Source organism: Eulemur rufifrons, chromosome 2 (assembly GCF_041146395.1).
Source record: "Eulemur rufifrons isolate Redbay chromosome 2, OSU_ERuf_1, whole genome shotgun sequence".
NCBI classification, from domain to species: domain Eukaryota; kingdom Metazoa; phylum Chordata; class Mammalia; order Primates; family Lemuridae; genus Eulemur; species Eulemur rufifrons.
Window position 1 is genome coordinate 122746240 of NC_090984.1, and position 5510 is coordinate 122751749.

Sequence of the window (5510 nt, forward strand, 5' to 3'; positions counted from 1 at the left end):
CTTTTAGTAGAGATGGGGTCTCTCTCTTGCTCAGGCTGGTTTCGAACTCCCAAGCTCAAGAGACCCACCTTGGCCTCCCAGAGTGCTAGGATTACAGGCGTGAGCCACCACGCCTGGGCCAGTATCTCTATTTTTGACCCCTATTACATTTTCAACTTTAAAAATCTATTTTGGAAGACCCTCAAAAAATTTGTTACCTTAGATTTATTTTGACCCATATATGGCTGCAAAATTACATTTTTATCTCTTTGTGTTCAACCTTTAAGCACCCTTTTATTTTAAGCACATCTCTTAGAAACGGATTTATTACAGAAACATTTTTGAAAATCCAATATGAAGGTCTCTTTAATCGATTCAACCAATTTACATTCTCTGTAATTACTAGCATAATCAGATTTGTTTCAGCTGTTTTATTTAATTCTTTTTTCTATTTAACTTTGATTTTGTTTACCCTTTTCCTTTCCTACCCTGCATTAGAAAGATGGAATTGTTTTCAGCTGGTTGAAAGTTACGCATTTTATTTTTGTTTTTCATGGCGGTTGTATTTAAGTGATTACAGACCCCGAATTAAGTTTCTTTCCCCTATCTGCAGCCTCAGCCCACAGCCCCTCCTGAAGCCATGCGGGTATCATTTCGAATTTCAGTTCTGGATCGTTATAGATTTGCCTTTCCGTTTCGTCTTGGTGTGGTTCTTGCTTGTTTAGATTCCTGCACGTTTTGCTAGGTTGATTTCCTCTTCGCTGCTTGGGCCGGCATCCTGCTGGGATCTGTCTCTTCTGCTCTGAGGGACATGTCCCCCACGTGGCAGCACCTGACTGCCTCAGTGGCCCTCGGGGTTTCTCGAGGCCCAATTGGCCCGAGCGCCGCCCGCTCCCTTCCCGGGCACCTCTAGGATTTGGTTCAGGGGAGGCACCGGCAGCCGCGACAGTTCACCACTGTGTCAGGAACAGGAGTCGTTTAACCCCCTGGCAACGGGAGACACTGTCGTCCCACTCAAGGTGCAGTCCCCGATGTCTGCTCTATGCCACGCTCGGTGCCGGCTTCTGGGCATGTGAAAGTGAATAACACAACGTGGCCACTTCCTAGGGGGGCCGATGTCACGTAATGGAAGACAATGACAAGTGAATGTGACAATTATTATTCACAGAGGTGAGGACAAGAACAGAAGAGGGTCGGCGGACACAGGGGTGGAGGGCAGTCAGGTGGGGACAAGGAGAGAGCGGAAGGAGGGAAGCGGGGCATGGGGAGGTGGAAGGGTGGAAGGGTGAGGGCGGGAACTGCCGCTGCGCTGGAGGACGAGGTGTCAGGCAAGGGCAGAGGTGGGTGGGTCTGGACAGGCAGGGGGCCAGGGGTAGGGGGAGTCAGCCAGGGAAGGGCCGTCACCTGGCGCAGCGGGGCCCCTGGTGCAGTGTCACCAAGAGTGGCATGTGACCAGGGCATGCTCCTGAAAGCAGCTCTCACATCTGGGTGGTGGGAGGCGTGTGGGGAGCCCGTGGTTTGAGCTCTGAGGCTGGACCCCAATGAATGCACATGGATTGGGATGACAGAGTCTCCCCGTCGACGACAGGAGGCGGTTGGTTTCATGACTTCTGGTTCCTGACCAGGTGTTAAACTGTCACGGGCTGCTGGCCCGCTCCCCTGCACCAGCCCTAGAGACGCCGGGAGGGAGAGGGAGGAGCACGGCCCGTCAGGCATGCAGAGGAGCCATGGTGGGCCCTGGGCTGTGATCTCGTAGTCTGGGAGGAGCCCTCGGGCCCCAGCACCCAGGCTGCCGCCTGCCACTCTGGGCTCCTCCCTGCGCCTCCTGCATCTGCAGGGCCTGCGCCTCCTCGCTCCCCGCCAGGATGCTGGTCATGAGGCCCAGCGGCTGGGGCAGGGCGGGGCTGGACTGGAGGAGACGGGACACGTTCCTGCATGGAATTGCCCCGGTGTAGAAGTCAAGGGGGAGATGTTGTCGTGGCGGTGGTTCAAATCAACAAGGGAAGTGAAAATGGAGAAGGATGTGAAGGCACCAGAGTGTGCAGGCTGTAAAAATACTACCTCCCTGCCCAGCTGGTGGAGGGGACTTGGGCCTGGGAAGCCTCCCAGGAGTAAACAGACACAAGGTCTCCTACCCATGCAACAGGATAAGATGGAAAACACATTAAATGACGAAACTCTATTTAAAAGGCGCAAGTCAAAACAAATAAATTAACTTAGCATGTTATGAAACAATTACAACAATACCCACTGCCCTAGCCCCACCCACCCCCAGCTCTGACTAGAGGTCCTCTTTCTGGCTCGAACCCTGGGGTTTTGGCAAAATTTACAATGGCCTCAGAGTACAGTGCGTGCCTTTGGCCCGAGCCCGGCTGGCTCTGTCATGGGCTCGGCCTCCATCCGCTGGACGTCTGGCAGCTTTCCCCGGCGTCCGTTCGTGCTCCCAAATACAGAATTGGGACAAGTCCTCTCTGCCCTGCAGGCTGCTGCCCCAACGGCCTGCCTGGGGTCATGCCCCCTGCAAATGGGTGCAAACGGGTGCCAGTGTCTCGGGCACTCAGCACCCCCCACCCCCACTTTTCCTTCTGGCCCCTCAGGCCAATCCCTACCAGGTCTTGTCTCCTTGTCCTGAAACTGCCCCATTTCCAACCTCTGCCCCCGCACCAGCCAGCCTTTCCCAGCTCCCGAGGAGACACCTAAGAAACCCATTAGGGTCGGGAGCCTTGACGCTGCCTCCCCAGTCCCAGCAGGCTCCAGCTCACCCTTAGAGAATCAGTTTAGTGCCAGCCCCTCTGGGAAGCCACGTGGGCAGAGAAACACCCCTGCCCCCCAAAGATGCCTGCAGCCCGATCCCGGGGGCCTGTGACTACGCTGCTTCTATGTCTAGGGGTGCAATTTTAAGGTTGCAGATGGAATTAAGGCCACTAATCAGCTGACCCGCAGATAGGGAGATCATCCTGGGTTACCCAGCGGGCCCCAGTGTGATCCGAGGGCCCTTACACGCGAGAGCTGGCCGCAGCGGGACATGAGAAGGACTCAGCCGCCATCCCTGGCTCTGAAGAGGTGGGAAGGAGCCACGGGCTGAGGAACACTGCGTGCTCTCTGCTTAGCGCAGGGCCAGGGGCTGCTCCCGGTGTCCCCAGCTCTGGAGCAGTCACACAGCAGGGGCTCCAGGCTTAATGAGGAAATGACGACTGTATCAGAAGCCATTCTTCCAGTCCGCAGCGGCCTGTCTTCCTCCTGAGGACAACCTCAGCCCCTGGCCTCCTCCTCGACCGTGGCCATTTCGCAGCCCGCTGCTCCTCCCTGTGGACTCGGCCTGCCCTTCCCTGAGCCCGGCCGGGTGCCCCTCACCTGCTCCCTGGGAGGGCCCGTGAGGCTTTGCCGAGCCGAGTTACCTGAGCCCCAGAGGTCGCCAGGCGCAGTCAAGCACTCTGCCAATGTTCTCTGGAAATGGGGCAATTTTGATGCTATTATATTTGCATTATCTGTTCTCATTTCCTCTTCTCTTTCCCCGAATTTGTTTTTTGCTGAGTTAATGAGAAGAGCATGTGCCCTGCGCTTACCTCTCTTACGCTCCCGACAGTGGAGTGAAATTGTCTGTAATGTGGCTCTTCTCAGAGGTGGCCGGAGGAGTGGACGCGCTGTCCCCAGGAGCTAGCCGGCGGGGAGGGTGCAGGAAGTGGAATTCAGGGGCCCCCACGGCAGCGATACCCGTGCAGGGCCCTGACCAGCGGGGCCTCCCCACGTGGATGGCCAGATGCCCCACTCGGAGGAGATAAGTGTCATCTGTTGCAGGAACAACCAGTCTCCCCAGTGCTCCTCAAGGGAGGACCCAGCCCCCTCTCTCAAGACAGGGTGGGCCACTCTGCGTCTGGGCCAGGAGACAGCAGGGCAGACTCTGAGGACCCTGAGGCTTAAGATCAAAGTCTGGTCAATAAATCACAAAAACCGCAGTGCGGCTTGTGTTTCCGGCCCTTTCTCAGGCCTCTCCACTGTCCACGGCCACCAGCAGCAGCTCTTCGGCCAACAGCCACCCCCAGTAGCAGGAAAGAATGTCAGTGATTACCCAACGCTGGCAGCAGGGCCAGCTCCACACTCATCCCTCTCTGCCTTTCCCTCTTGCTGGCGGAGCCGGCCTGGACTCGGAGTGCTCCCCTCCAGACCCACCAGCAGCACCCCCTCGCCCCGGCCCCCAGCCCCCAGCCCCTGAAATGGACACACCCTCCGAGGGCTGTGCAGGGAGGTCAGACCCCGAGGAGGAGGGTGGGCTGCAGGAATCCCTCCGAGGAGCAAGGGTGGGTCTCGCTGACAGGGCACCCAGCCCAGCCGGGGTGCAGGACGCAGAAGGGCTGCCTGCCGGGGAGCCCTCTCCAGGGAGGGGAGAGCCTGTCAGACAGTGGCAGATGTGCCCCCTAAATGCTGCAAGGATGACTGGAGGCCTTTACCAGAAGCTTCTACGGGAAACAGCACACTGTGGGTTGGACGGTGACGTGGAGCAGAGGGCTGCAGGCAGGCACGGGCAAACTAAAACGCAGGCCCACGGTCCCCAGGCTGAAAACTGCGCTCCCCGAGCCCATCCGTACACAGTGGAAACAGACTCTCTGAGAGGAGCACTGGTCGTGAGCACGCCTGCCCTTTGCTCCCCCGGTTCCCCCCAAGTTCATCAGTGGTGTCACAGAGAGGAAAGATAACCTTGAGCACGGCAGTTAATCTTTACCAAGCCACCGTGGTAAACACGGAACCTAGCATAGTTCTGTTTTTTTTTTTTTTTTTTGCCCAGCACAGCAGTCTCAATATGTTTATAGTATAACAAATAAAAGCATTTTCTTGGAACCTCCAGGAAATTAATGGCTCATTTTTCCTGGCAGGATGATGTGCGGGTACTAAATTACCTTACGCTGATTAAAGACAAGCGTTATTGCCTCTCGGCAAAGAGAAAAAGAAAAGGGAAAACGAAGCCCATTAGCAAAAGGAGGTGGTGCTGGGGAGACCAAACAAGCGCTATCTCTGCCCCACTCCAGCATGGCTTCCAGATGCCGGATTCCAGGCAGGACACGCGGGGCCGGGTCCACACGTCGTCGCTGGGCTGTTCTCACGCCGAGATAAACACGGGGCTTACGAAGGACCCACTATGTGTTTGGCCCTTTCGTTTAATTTCCCATTTAAAAAAATGCCCTGCAAGGTGGGCAGTATTGACCTCGGTCTGCAGCTACAGAAACGAGCGTGGACAGCCGTGGGCGTGTCCAGGGTGCAGAGGCAGCACGGGGGTGTGCACTCGGGGGTGTGCACTCGGGCCTGCAGGGCGGCCCTGGGTCGGCGGCCCTCAGACAAGGCTGTGTCTGGGTGGAGCTCGGTGCCCAGGGGCAGGGGTCCAAGAGAGTCACCAGCCACTTAGTTCCTGTTCATGCCACTGGCAAACACACGCAACCATGCACCCGGCTGCAGATGCCACCGGTCAGCGCCCCCAGCCCCAGAGAGAAGGGAGGCCGGGCGGCCTTAACACAAAGAGTCCAGAGGCCGCCTCGAAG

At 57.0% G+C, this 5510-nt stretch overlaps 1 long non-coding RNA gene across 1 annotated transcript; it reads right to left on the reverse strand.

Moving 5' to 3' along the window:
* Positions 1-1320: 1320 nt before the first annotated feature.
* LOC138396470 (uncharacterized) lies at positions 1321-4573 on the reverse strand. The gene is made up of 3 exons (XR_011235709.1): positions 3546-4573; positions 3378-3426; positions 1321-3154 (listed from the first exon to the last, which is right to left on the reverse strand). It is a non-coding gene; the product is annotated as an uncharacterized lncRNA (long non-coding RNA).
* Between the last annotated feature and the right edge of the window lie 937 nt (positions 4574-5510).